Raw genomic sequence first — 12802 nt, 5'->3', positions numbered from 1 at the left:
ATCCCCTGAAAACCAGTTCAGGATCGTTCATCTGACTCTGTCCCTGACCTGTGGCTTCCAGGGAGCCTTCTGATCTTCTGGATATTCCCAGGAGAGGGTATTCCACCACTTGCTTTTTAAGCCAGGAATTCCAAATCCAGTAAGTCAGTCGCATTCTATGGGAGCTGCCCTAATGGTGGGATGGCAGAGGGCACACTCCACGCTGCTGTTTGAGACATTCCCAACTTGGAACGGGGCCAGCTGGGCATTTTGGAGCGCTGAGGCCACCAGGGCAGCCTTGAGTGGCATTCCCAGGCAATGCTGAGGCATCCCATGCCTGTGGCACGTGGCAACACACCCCTGATGTGGAGCAAAGAGAGGAGGGGAGAAATTCTGCGTTAATGGGAGGAATGGAACTGGGCTTTCCGGAATGGAATTGGGATAGGTGCTGATCATACCATGGAATCATGGGGTGGCTTGGAAGGGACACGAAGACCCTCTGGACTCTGTCGTCCCATCCCACGGCAAAAAACACGTTCAAAACTGCCTCCTCACCCTCATGGAATGGCAATAGCTGTTGGGAGCTCTGGCAGGAACACCTGGAGACCAGGTAAGAATAGCAATGGGATTGTTTTGGCTGCTGCTGGATGTGGTTTTCTCTTTTCAAGATGTTCCTCTGATTGATGTTTTCACAGTAGTTTTTTAGGCCTCATTTGAGGGTAATTCCAAGAATTTGGAAGTAGTAGGAAAACAGTGAGGAAAAAAGGTGAACCTGATCCATTTCTAGTAATTCTGAACTTCTCCTGCAACACTGTTCTGTGGGAAAGCTGGTTAAAGGATAAAGATGCTGAGGAACAAGTGTTGTAGACCCCCCTGGCTCTCTGACAGAGCAAACCTTCCAGTAATCCCAGTAGATCTCTCGGAGGAGCTCACAGATCATAAGGTTTTCCAGGAAAGACAAAAAAGAACAGAGATGAGGGAATAGGCTTCCAATGAATAATGATTTGATGGCTGTAGGAATGATTCTTGTATGTTTGACCCACCCCATTTTATTCCTGGAATAATTTTTAAAATTACTCCTTTAACAAATCATCTAAATTTGGGGATTTGAATTTGAGATGAAATGATGCAAAATAAACTCAAGAAGAGATCATAGAATTATCCTGGAATCGCGGAAGGGTTTGGATGGGAACGGACCTTATGGGTCATCCAGTCCCACTCCCTGCCATGGGCAGGGACACCGTCCACTGTCCCAGGTTGCTCCAAGCCCCATGCAACCTTTCCTGGAATATTTCCGAGGATGGGGCAGCCACAGCTTCTCTGGGCAACCTGTGCCAGGGCCTCAGCCAGTTGCATGGAAGAAGTCCTGCCTAATACCCAATCTTTCCCATTTTTCTGCAGGAAGTGGGCCATGACAAGGGAATTGGCTCCAGCAAGGCCAAAGATCAGTGTGGGCTCTGTGGTAGGGACAACTCCGAAAGCTGAGCAGGGAAGGGGACCTTCACCCACACTCCCAAAAAGCTGGGAAGGAAAAACACCTGCCTGCAGCGGGCTGCAGCTTCTGGACCTCTGGGGTTTCTGGCACACTCAGGAACATGAGGGGATAATGCCAGAATCATTGAAACCTTGAGAATAATGCACTTAATACCACCCCTCGAGACTGTTCTGGGCAGGTATGTACCAGTGAATTCAGTGAATTGTCCCAGCCAGAGACTTTTTTGCTGATCTAAAAGTAGCTTTTAAACCCCAGACCCAAGGCTTGCAGTATTTTCCTGTAGCAGAGTGAGACATGATGGATGATCCTGTTCAGTGATGCAGCTGCCCACGAGGGCCAGGTCAGCTGCGACAGCCCTTGCTGTTGTTTTTTCCTCTCTCAGTGAAGGAAAAATCACTTGGCTTTCCCATGTGGCATTGACTGAGGCTGTGAAGTGCAATCCAGAGCATCACCATGCTGCTGGTGCTCGGGGCCGTGCTGTTCAGCGTGCAGACAACATTCCAGCCTGTCTGCTGGGGTTGGATGTGTATTTCCTCAGTTACTTGGACTAGAAAAAGGCCAAGAGGGTGGTGGGAAGGGCTTTCTCCCAGGCCTGGACACCCTCAAGGCAGGGATGATTTTTTGAATGGTTTTTGTCTTTCATTTCCCAGCCCAGGGCTAAGTTGGTGTTGCCTGAATGGGATGTGGAATGAGGAGGTCTCTGTTGGGAGAGTGGGAGAAAGGGACACACCTGGCTGGTGTGTCCTGGGTGGGCAGAGAAATCTGATATTGCCAGTATGTGTTTGTGGGTATTTAGTCAATGCAGTGGTGCCAACATATCTCAGATGCCAGTGGTTCAGGGCAGAGGGGAGCAGGGACTGACGGACACTGGCACTGGATGTTCGGACACGGCTGGAAGTGAGCAGCTGGACCTCGCCCCAGGCTATTCTGGGTGTGGATTTGGGTTCTATCTGGCCACAGAAGCGTGTGGCAGCTGGAGACTGGGCAGGTTTCGGGGCTGTGCTGCGCCAGCCTCTTTAGTTCTTGTCCCTGTTTGTTCCCTTTCAGTGGAAAAGCATCCTTGCTTGGCTGGCTGTTCCCTGCAAACAGGAACTCTGAGGGTCCTTGGCATTGGTGTGACCCACTGGCATTGTCACCTACCCTTGGCACAGTCAGCGGAGATGCCTTTGCCATCTCCCTGCCTGAAGGATGGGATCTGCCCGGAGGCAGGAGCACGCAGCAAGGATGGAGCTGCTCTTTCCCAGGAGGTGAGAGCTGGGGGGAGCCGGAGCTGGAGGCAGGGTTTCCTAGGCAGGGGGAGCAGGGAGAATTTCAGCTCCCAGCAGCTCTCGGTGAGTGCTGGATGGACTCTGGGCTGAGCAGGGTGGAAGATGTGGGTCGTGCTCATGTTCCCAGGAACCCTTTCCCTCTCTGCTGGGATGAACTGCCTAGGGAATGCCGTTTCTGACAGCCCGGTCCTAGCCATGGCTGCTGGAAAAGGGCAGAGGTAAAGAGGCGACTGCCAGAGTTCCTTGGGGATGATGGGGTTGTGGTGTCTGGCTGTGCCCAGAGGGGCGGAAATTTAGAGAGATGCGGCTGGCCAGAACATTCATGCAAGAACCTAAGGAAGATGGAAGTGGGATGTCCATGGATAATCCAGCCATGAGAGGGCAGTGAGACACAGCTCATGGTGAAAGCCATGCATTCAGAAATGACTTCAAAATTCCCCTGACCTTGCTCCACCGTGGAACAAATAAATACAAAGGTTTGCTACTGCTCATGCTGGGAGGAGAAATTAATCCAGACCCAAGATGCTTTTACAGCACAGGTGGGAAAGATTCTAAAGATAAACAGCACTGCTCTGTGTGTGCCTTGTGATTGCAGTCATAATAGATACATAATATAGTGCACATGTAGCCTATGTAATATGCATTAAATATATCACATATTTATAATAAATATAATACATAATAAAGTTATAATAGATGTTATTTATAAAAGATTATCAATTCAAGTTATCCTACCACAGCTGATGCTTGCATTTAACATACAATAATATTGCATGTATAATAATTCCCTGCTAATTACTGAAGGAAAACATCACTCTGGAGTTGAGTAACCACTGCAACAGGGACCCAGAGAGGTTGAGGGATCTCCATCCTTGGATATATTCCAAACTGAAAGACCCTGGGAGCACAGGGTCCTGCAGAGGTCCTGGCCCAAGTATGTGACTGATCTTTGACCACTGGGAGTACTGCAACCACCCATTAAACTCTAATTAGTCCTAAACTGCATGTGCCAAGCAGGTTGCAGAAGTCTTCTGCCATCCGTGTCTCTCTGATGCATCTCAGGTAGTTTGTGACATGAGTTGTGAACAAAAGGAGGGAGGATGGAGACAAATAAAGATCGAGGATCTGGTGTTAAATCCGCCCTGCTTATTCCATGCCTGTGCATTCCCCATTAATCATAAATACAAATTCGTGCCCCTCTACTCTGTAAGCAAATTATCAGAGTGGTTAAATGCAGCTGAGGTGACAATATTTAGAATTTCCCAGGTCTTATCCTCCCGGCCATACCCAGGTATGTCTCCAGACAGACTTTGTAAGGCCGAATCCACGATGAGCCCCTGCATGGGCTGGACTTACCAAGCAATGAGGTCAAGGTAGGATAATGGGGCAAACTGTGTTCTGCTACAGGGAAATGTCATGTTCATAAATGCAACTGCAACATTTTTAATAAACAAAATTAAACTTCATTTGCTTCACAGTAGCTAATGTGCCGTTAATTCAAACCCCACAGAAGAACTCACTGGACACAGTTAATAGTCAGCAGAGCAGATAGGCCAGGCTTTGAAAGCATTTAATATTCACTGAAGTGCTGCTTGTATCCAATTATAACTCACTACTTGCCATCTTAATAATTTAAATCTGTCCACTCTTTAGAGAGGAAAAAAAATGCACTAATCAAAGACATGAATGCACCTTTTGCTTTTGACAGCATTAAATTAAAACTAAATGGTAGATCTTGAATGAGTTACTCTGAAAGAATAAAAGCATTAATGAGGTAATTTCATTATAGAGGCTCATCCAAGCCTATGTGAAAACAAGGGAAGTAAATGGAGAGGAAAGCCGCCGAGGAAATTAGGGTTCCTTCCACACTAATTAATGTTTGGGGGCATTTAGTACAGGCACCAAATTAACTGCTCCAAAGAACTCCATTGACAAAAAAAAGACATTGTTGCCCTGCCGTGTAATTAGAAGACAGTACAAGCAGAACACTTAATGAGTATAAAGCCAGCCTTTAACTTATTCTGCCCAGCTTCTGAAAACATGCCTTTGTGGAGGCCTAAGTTTAAGGAAGCACTGGGCGTACAATATAGGATTGTTTAGGTCCTTCTGGTCGCTGAGCTGTAAACAGGTAGTCCTGAATGAGAGACTCTGAGACTCCTGGGAGGCCCGGCTTCCCAGAAAAAGAAAAAAAAAAAAAAAAAAAAAAAAGTCTTAAATGCACCCAGAAAGAAGCAAAAAAAGGTGAATAGGCCCAGCAGAGCCAGCACAGTGAATGCTCACCGCTGTCTTAAGTGATTACATGATGTTGTGCCACCCCCCTCTCATTGAGTTATCTTTACACTGCTTTTGTCTCCTCTAATTGAAGCTGATGAGGTGCTAATTGGTTGCTTTTTTAAAAAAGCACTACTTAAGCACTGGCAAACAGAGTAAGACAGCGTGAGTGGAGTTAATGAGGGCTTAGCAAAAAAAAAAAAAAAAAAAAAAAAAAAAAAAAAAAAAAAAAAAAAGCAAGCGCCACCGAAACCAACCAACCTCAAAACCTAAACCAACTCCTGTTGTTCGAAACTAAACCTAGAAGGGAAATGACTGTACGAGGGAAATGACTGTGAGGGTTTGAGTTATGAGAGAGAAAGGGGCAATTCCAGCACTAAATGAATGCCCCCACACTTTGGCCAGCATCCCTGGTATTCTCTTCTCTTTATTTAAAGTGCTGCCATCAGAATATTAAACCTGTTGTCACTACAGCTGGAGCCAGAGGTCCTGGCTTTGCCATACCCAAATGTATTTCTTTAAAAAGTGTTTGCATAACATTAAATACTCTACATTTTCCAATGTATTCTGTAGGTGCATTGAGACTGGCTCCTCGTTTTCAAGACCAATTATGAAGTTCCCAGCTACTGGGAGTATTCTGAGTGCTAAAGGAGAGTACAGAAAGGCCTTGCTGTATTGCTGATGTTGCCTAGCAAGACACAGAAATAATTCTGTGAGCTTTTTGAAGGTGGCACTGCAAATCCCTGTGTTAAACACAATCCTCTGCTGTTTCGGAATTTGTTTATATCCAATCTAGGCACACATGTGGGCACAGGATGCTTTTTCAGGCTGTTTGTCCAAGTAAGCAATACTTTTAGGGCTCCAGGAAGAGGCTGCCCAATGATGAAGGGTTCAGAGTCTCCGGCACAGGATAAGGACTAACAGTCAACTCTCAAAATTCTTCAAAATCCAGCGGCTAAGTAGTTTTTTTATTGGACTAAAAGAGGAAAGTGGAGATGAAACCTCTCCAGTCAGCTCAAGAAGTCAATGAACTTTTCAGTAAGACAATTTTGATTGTCTATTTATGTAAGCGAGCAATAAAGTGTCAGGGCTCCTCCTTTCCTCACTTCTTTTTTTTTTTTTTTTTTTTTTTTTTTTTTTTTTTTTTTTTGCCTGTGTATAGAAAACCCAATCAGTTTACAAACAGCCAGTTTCTTGGGTTTGTGTTTATGCTTGGTAATTTGTAGCTCTATTCACATTCCAAATGGATTCTTTTCACTTTAACGCATGGTCACTTGCTTTTCCTTTGGTTGTCATGAAAACGAGGGATTTCTTGCTGGCTGCTAGAAAGAAATTTCCTAGAGAACAAAGTTAAAACCAGTTCCTCCAAACGTGTTCCCAGAGCCATCCAGCTATAAAGAAGCCAAGAAAGATGCAAAACTGGAAATATCCTGCTTTTTCCTGCAGAGGCAGAGAGTAGCTCAGTGGCTGCAAAGCTCCTGGAGTGTCACGTGCCAAATCACCTTTGTAATCAGCATTGCACTTACTAGAGCAGAGCATCTTTTGGTTTGTTTCTGGTGGGACCTGAGTGCATTTTCAGACCATCTCATCCGTGGCTCCTACCATCAGGGGCCAATAAATCTCATTTTTTACCTCAGAGGGAATTTGGCAGCTATCCCCGCAGGAGAGGTGGCAGATGGCAGCATATCCATCAATTGCAAGCAGCAGAGGAGAGGCTGGGAAGTGAAATTCCCCTGCTTTTCCCTGTCTTCCTTCCTGCTGCTTTGTCTCATAGTCTGAAATTGGCTTTTCCTCAGTTTTGGTCACTCTGGAAATGTTAGTTCAGTAAGAATTCGCTTGGGGTAATGTTTAATAGGTTTACAAACTTCATTTGAAGGCAAAAAGCACGAGGGGTGACAGCAAAGGACTTAGTGTGAGTGTGTCTGTGGGTGTGTCTATTTTCCCCTGAGTTCCACAGGTTTCCTCGTGGTATTTCTGAGAGCTCTTCTCAATAAAACTCAGTTGAAGGGGACTTTTCTCTGACTGGTTATTCCTTTGGGTACCAAACCCACTGAGAACTCCTTCCTACTCACATACAGAAATAGAGGAAAGTGGCAGTTATGTGCTTGCACTGAAAATTCTCTGCATGGTTCTCTGTTCATCAAGAGATGCATTAGGAATCATGCCCTATATTGCCCTCCCCATGGAGGCTGGGACTTGTACGGCTTTAGAGAAACAATAAGATCATGGAAACATGGGCAAAGCTGAGGGAAGGCCTAGGGTTAGTAGAGAGAGAAATGTGCTGGAGAAAGCAACAGCAAAGGAAGGGAGGGGAGATAAAACAAGGGAGAGAACAGAAGAGTAGCAGAGGCGAGGCTCAGAGTCTGGGGGAGACATCTGACAAGTGACACGGACTTGTCACACAGCCGGAAGAGAGGCAGCAGTGAGAAATTGGGGTGGTTCAAGCTGTGCTGAGAATCACATGAGCAGCTCACCCAGAGCCTGCACTCCAGAAGCCAAAGTTCAAAGGCAGGGATGCTTCCATGGTTTTTATGGTTCACTTCTAGGTCATTCGATTGAAGAGATTCTAAATTTGACAACTCGTAATGTTCAAAGAGGTTTAGATGCTTTTGAATCTGTTCAGCTCATCCCTATTTGAGATAAACATGAATGGCTCAATTGTTTATTTTAATAAAATTCAAATTAAAAAAGAGCCATCCAGCACCACAGAAGGACATGTTAGGAGGGGGTCTCTCCCTGAAGAGGAAAGTGAGGATGGTGCAGCTTCATTCCATCTCATGATGGCCCAACTCTGGTCACTATCAAAGCAGTAATTGCCACCATGAGGCTTCTACAGGCCAAATTTGGATTATGGCATTTGATTTTCCCAAGCATGTTAAGCCCTTTGCAGTTCCTTTAGTGGATTTCGCCACCCAATTGATGCATTCTTTTGAAATCTAGCCTCTTATATTAAGTGGCTATGGAAGGCATGATGGCCCTTATTAATTGATGCCCACTCATTATTTGTAAGATTTAGCCTCGATCCAGGAATAATAATTATCAAATTGTGTCTCAAAAAAACCACAAAAAAACAAAAAAACAAAAAACCAACAAAAAACCTGTGATGGCATCCTCAAAAATCTTATGTAGAGAGACTATGGCCTTGTTGGCCCTCTCTCCAGGTATTTGGTAGTTGGAAGAAAAGCAAAATATCCCCTAGTATTTTGCATAAATTCTCCTTCCCACTGTTCAAACGTGTAACTTATTTAAGGACATTGCTTTTTTTTTTTCTTCTGGCTACCTGTGGGCGAAGAAGGGAAATTCCCTCGTGGGTTTTTGTTAACTTGGTTTGTGGGGTTTTTTTATTTGGTTGATGGCTTTTTTTGTGCTTGGTTTGTTTTTGAATATTGTGAGGGGCTCAGGTTTTGCCAGCTCACCTGCAGCACAGTCTTATCCTTTACTGAAAGTCCTACAGTTCATATTTGAGAGAACTGTGCATTTCAATTCCCCCTGGGCAGACAGCTGGCCTAATGTAAAACCACCTGCTTTTATGCCAAGGCTACACAGAAAAAAACCCAGAGATTAGCTGGCCTCTAAAATTGCCCTGATTTATACATCCACATATTTCCAAAAAGCATGGCACCAAGTTAGAGGTGCCTGTGTTCCTGCCACAAGAATGCCCCAGCTGTTACAGAATATCCTGTGAATTGTCTCAAAAAGCAGAGAATGCCTGTTTGTTTCAAATAAAGCTTTGAAAAATGCCTGTGCAATTTTTTTCTCTCACAGAGCAATGGTCCAAGTGAACTGAGAAAGCAGCAGATATTTAATGGGTCATTCCCACTTTCTGTACTTTCTAATATTCTTCAAGCACAATAATCTCATTCCCAACTGTTCCTTACGTCATACAGAACAAAACAATGCAAGATTCCATTTTGAAAATATTACTGTGTTTTACTAAATCCATCTATTTTGCTACAGATGAGCTGCTTGGCTGTTTTATCCATGTCCATGGCATTTGTGTGTTTGCCCTGTCAAATCTCCCATGGGATTAATTCCCAGAGCCTAAAGCCCCAGGAGTGGGTTACGGCCTGAGCTCTTGGAAGAGCTGTCTTGCTTTTCAGTGTGCTAAATCCCCCAGGGTGATCTTACAGGTAGCAACCTCCGGGCAGGACTAACCTCGGGAGGAAAAGAGCACCCAGCACAGGGTGAGTGTGTCAGCAACGACAGCTGACGCAAACAGCGACACCTTCACACTGGGAAGCCACGAAATCCATCAGTACTGACTGAAGTACTTTGGGCTTGTCAAGCGTCATTGTTTTGGACTTCTCCTGACCTCACTTAGCAGAACGGTGCCACCGCCTGTAAGCTTTGTCTGCAATATTTGCGGTGGTAAGTAGCTCTGTAGGCATTTGTTTTCTCTCATCAAATCATTAAATGGTAATGCAATTGTTAGTTTGCCTTGCCCAGTTCGAATACATTTTGCAGCCAGTAACCATTCCCAGTTCATTAAGTGCCTGACCTCAGCATTAACACCCCCTCTGCTCGGGTTGCCTTGGAAACAAAGCTTCCTGTGCGTAATCCAAGCTTATCTAGCTCTTTATCCTACATGTGACCCTTAATTACTTGCTAAATTAGAATGGTTTTCTGAAAATCACAAGAGGAGGTTAATATGTTCTTCCAGAGCTGGTCAAGCTAAGATGACACTAAATTCACAGGGAATTCAAATTCCATGATCCCTGAAGGCGTCTCTTTCAGGAGGAAGATGAACTTTCCCAATGGGAGGCAGTGCGCCATGATAATGCTCCTGTCACTCACTTTCCTTGCCCTGCTTGTCCAGACCCAGCTTAATCCAGTGTGAACAACGGAGTAAGTAAATATCAGGTTGATTAATTATGGTGCAAGGTTCAGTAACCACTTGTCTTCTGTAATTAACATTGTAATTGAAATTCAATAATACACTTCATACACAGATTGCTGGCCTAGGAGGAGGAACAAGGGAGAATCCTCAAGGTTGTGACAGGGAGATGAACCATAGAAAAACAGGGCTCAAAATATTAATTGTCTCTTGAAAATTGTAGTACATTTTAAGAAATTCTTCAGTGAAAAAAAAAATTAAAGGCTGGATTGATGATCTTAGAGGTCTTTTCCAACCTTAATAATTCTATTATTCTAAAAAGAAAAGTTACTTCCAGATGTCTTGGAGTAGAGATGAAATGGGGTTGGATTGTTGAAATATGGCTTACAGTTTCTGAAAACCCACCTTCCCTTCACTGATTTGATAAACAGACATCATGAGAAAAGGTAATGCTCTCTAAGATGCCCAGTGCTTTTCCTATCCATTTTTTTCCAGTGGCAGCTCAAGGACAGTGAGTCTTTGGCTTCTGTGAGTGGCTTTATAAAGCTGTGCTAAGGCTCAAATGCTAAGGCACGGTCTCAGGAAAAACCAAAACTAAAATCCTCTGTGACTTCCACACAGCATTTAATTAACTGCACATAAATTCAAGCACAGCCAGTGCAAAAATCCCAGTCTGTTTCAGCATTCCCATCTATTGTGACACAGAAAATAATTCTGCCTGTGTGCAAAAGCTTGCTTTCAGGGATATTTATAAAAATCATGGACCGATCACTGAGACGGGAAGATATCAGACAGGTCCTCTGGATACAGATACAGCCACTTGCATTTCTGCTCAAAATCCTCAAGTTCAACACAAGATACCTCGGAAGTTTATTAGCACAAGCAGTGGTTCTCCCCCACACTTTTTAGAAGAGTTCACTCACTGGAGCCTCATTTGTTTTCCTTTTCTCTCTTCTGCCCTTTCCCGTGTGGGCTTGTTAATGTGTCCAAAAGCTGAGAGCTCTGGAGGTTGAAGGAGAGATTTATAGTTACTGTGTGTTCAAGGGGTTTTGACTTCCCTGACAAGACCTATGGAAAATATCATGGCAGTTTTATAAGAATAATGACAGAAATGATACCAACTATTTCCAGGCAGGATTTGAGAAAATGAAGGTATTTCACTTGTTATGATGGTACAGAATTATGATTATACAGATAATCATCCTGCCAGTGCTCTCAGTCCCTGCCAATCCAAGTGGGTTTCAGGCCAGTGAGCCATTTTCTGTTCTCTTTGCTCAGCCTTCCTTCCCCTATTACTGGGTTTGAATTCAAATGTAATTTTCAGGACAGAATTCAAGAAAGTTCTTACAAAGAGGAAACATTTTTTGTTTCTGCTCTAGTGAGCTCATGTAGCAAAACAGCTTGAAGAGACTTAACTGGAAGAGTCTCAACTGCTAATATCTATAATTTTGGGAGTCTGTGGATGTTTTTCTGCATGTCACAGTGGATTGGAGGGCAGCTTTCCATGCCTGGGAAGAAGACTTTTAAAGGAATTTCCATTTTTAAAGGAGGTTTTACAAATCTTCCATGCACAATTGCTAATACAGCTTCTATGGCAGTGCCTCTAAGTGGCAAAATTTCAGCCTGCTTTCACTCATGTGGGTAAGAGGGAATTGTTTCAAGGCTTGTGCTTTAGGGTTCTAGTCTCCTTCAGCGTGGTTCTGGTATTTTATTGGCATAAATTCTGAGGTTAATGCCATATGTAGGAAACAGACAGGAGAGGGCCTCGTGCTGCTCTGTTTGGATCTCTGATACACACATCATTTTATCCTCCAGAAGTAATTTCAGAATTTTACCTCAAAAATTACTTTCTAGATCTTTTAAGGACAGAAAAACGGCTGAGTTTTCTGTGTCTAGAAAGCTGTCAAGAAGAGACTCCCAATTCCCTTGACATCTCCCACATATATGCTCTAAAAAAGCAAAATAGATTCAAAAATCGGGGATGTTTTAGAATATTGTTGGATGGAAGACACTATTAAAAAAAAGAAATCAAGCACTTCTTTCTCTATAGAAACAAATGTTAAACTGATCAAGAATACTCAATATATTTATATATAGAAATTCTTCTAAAATTTATCTCAGAAATATTTTGCTTGCGAAGTCCCATCTGGTCCTGATATATTTGCTTACTCCTTTGTGTGGCTGAAAAAGAAGGGAGAATGTGAGGTTTTACTTTCATCCATGCTGAAGGAAATGTGTACCATTTAAAAAAAAGAACTTAATCTCTCCTGAATGCCACCAAGATCATCCTCTTCTTTAGTAGGCTCTGAACCTACTTACAGAGTCTTAGATTGCTCATACTCACAGATTAAGAGGAAAAGAAGGGATGTCAGAATCAAATGGGTATGAAAAATGTAGAAAAAACCCCAAGGGTGTAAAGAAGCTGAAAAAACCACAACCCACTCCTGATAATTATTTTTTCTCCAATACGGCTGTACGATAGGCTGCTAAATGAAAACGGAGAGAATGAAAAAGGAAGCTCTTAACTGTTGGCTCAGTGCTTGATTTAATTCTGAGCCAAGCCCTGCCCCTGCTCCGTGATGCTGCACACTTAAAACAGCCGTGTTTCTCATCTTGGCAGTGTCGGGGGCCATCCCCACCTGTCACCACTGTCACCCGGCCTGCCTGTCACCCGAGGTTTGCTTTGCTCACCTCTGTGGAAGGCTGGCCTCGCATGTTGAGAGAAACAGTGTGGATTTTCCTGCGGGACTTCCGACTACTCTGCAAACGAGCTGAAAAGAGCCCGCGGAAGTGCAGTCTTTGCTACGAAAGTAATATTGAGGGGAAAGAACAGATTATTTATCCTTCAGACGCTCTGTGCACTGTTAGCGGCTCGCAGCTGTCCGAGAGGCCGCACAAATGCGGCGGTCCCGCGCACCCGCCCACAGCACGCGGCCCCTCGAACCCGGGGGAGCT

The 12802-nt window shown here is 44.1% G+C and overlaps 1 long non-coding RNA gene across 1 annotated transcript; it reads right to left on the bottom strand.

Annotated features, from left to right (window-relative positions):
* Positions 1–10454: 10454 nt before the first annotated feature.
* On the bottom strand, positions 10455–12796 carry LOC108448080. Its single transcript, XR_001863865.1, has 2 exons — positions 12539–12796; positions 10455–12028 (listed from the first exon to the last, which is right to left on the bottom strand). It is a non-coding gene; the product is annotated as an uncharacterized LOC108448080 (long non-coding RNA).
* Between the last annotated feature and the right edge of the window lie 6 nt (positions 12797–12802).

This window comes from Corvus brachyrhynchos, unplaced genomic scaffold, assembly GCF_000691975.1.
Source record: "Corvus brachyrhynchos isolate BGI_N302 unplaced genomic scaffold, ASM69197v1 scaffold297, whole genome shotgun sequence".
In the NCBI taxonomy this organism is placed as follows: domain Eukaryota; kingdom Metazoa; phylum Chordata; class Aves; order Passeriformes; family Corvidae; genus Corvus; species Corvus brachyrhynchos.
Note: the sequence above shows the minus strand (reverse complement) of the source record. Positions and strands in the feature narration are given on the sequence as shown.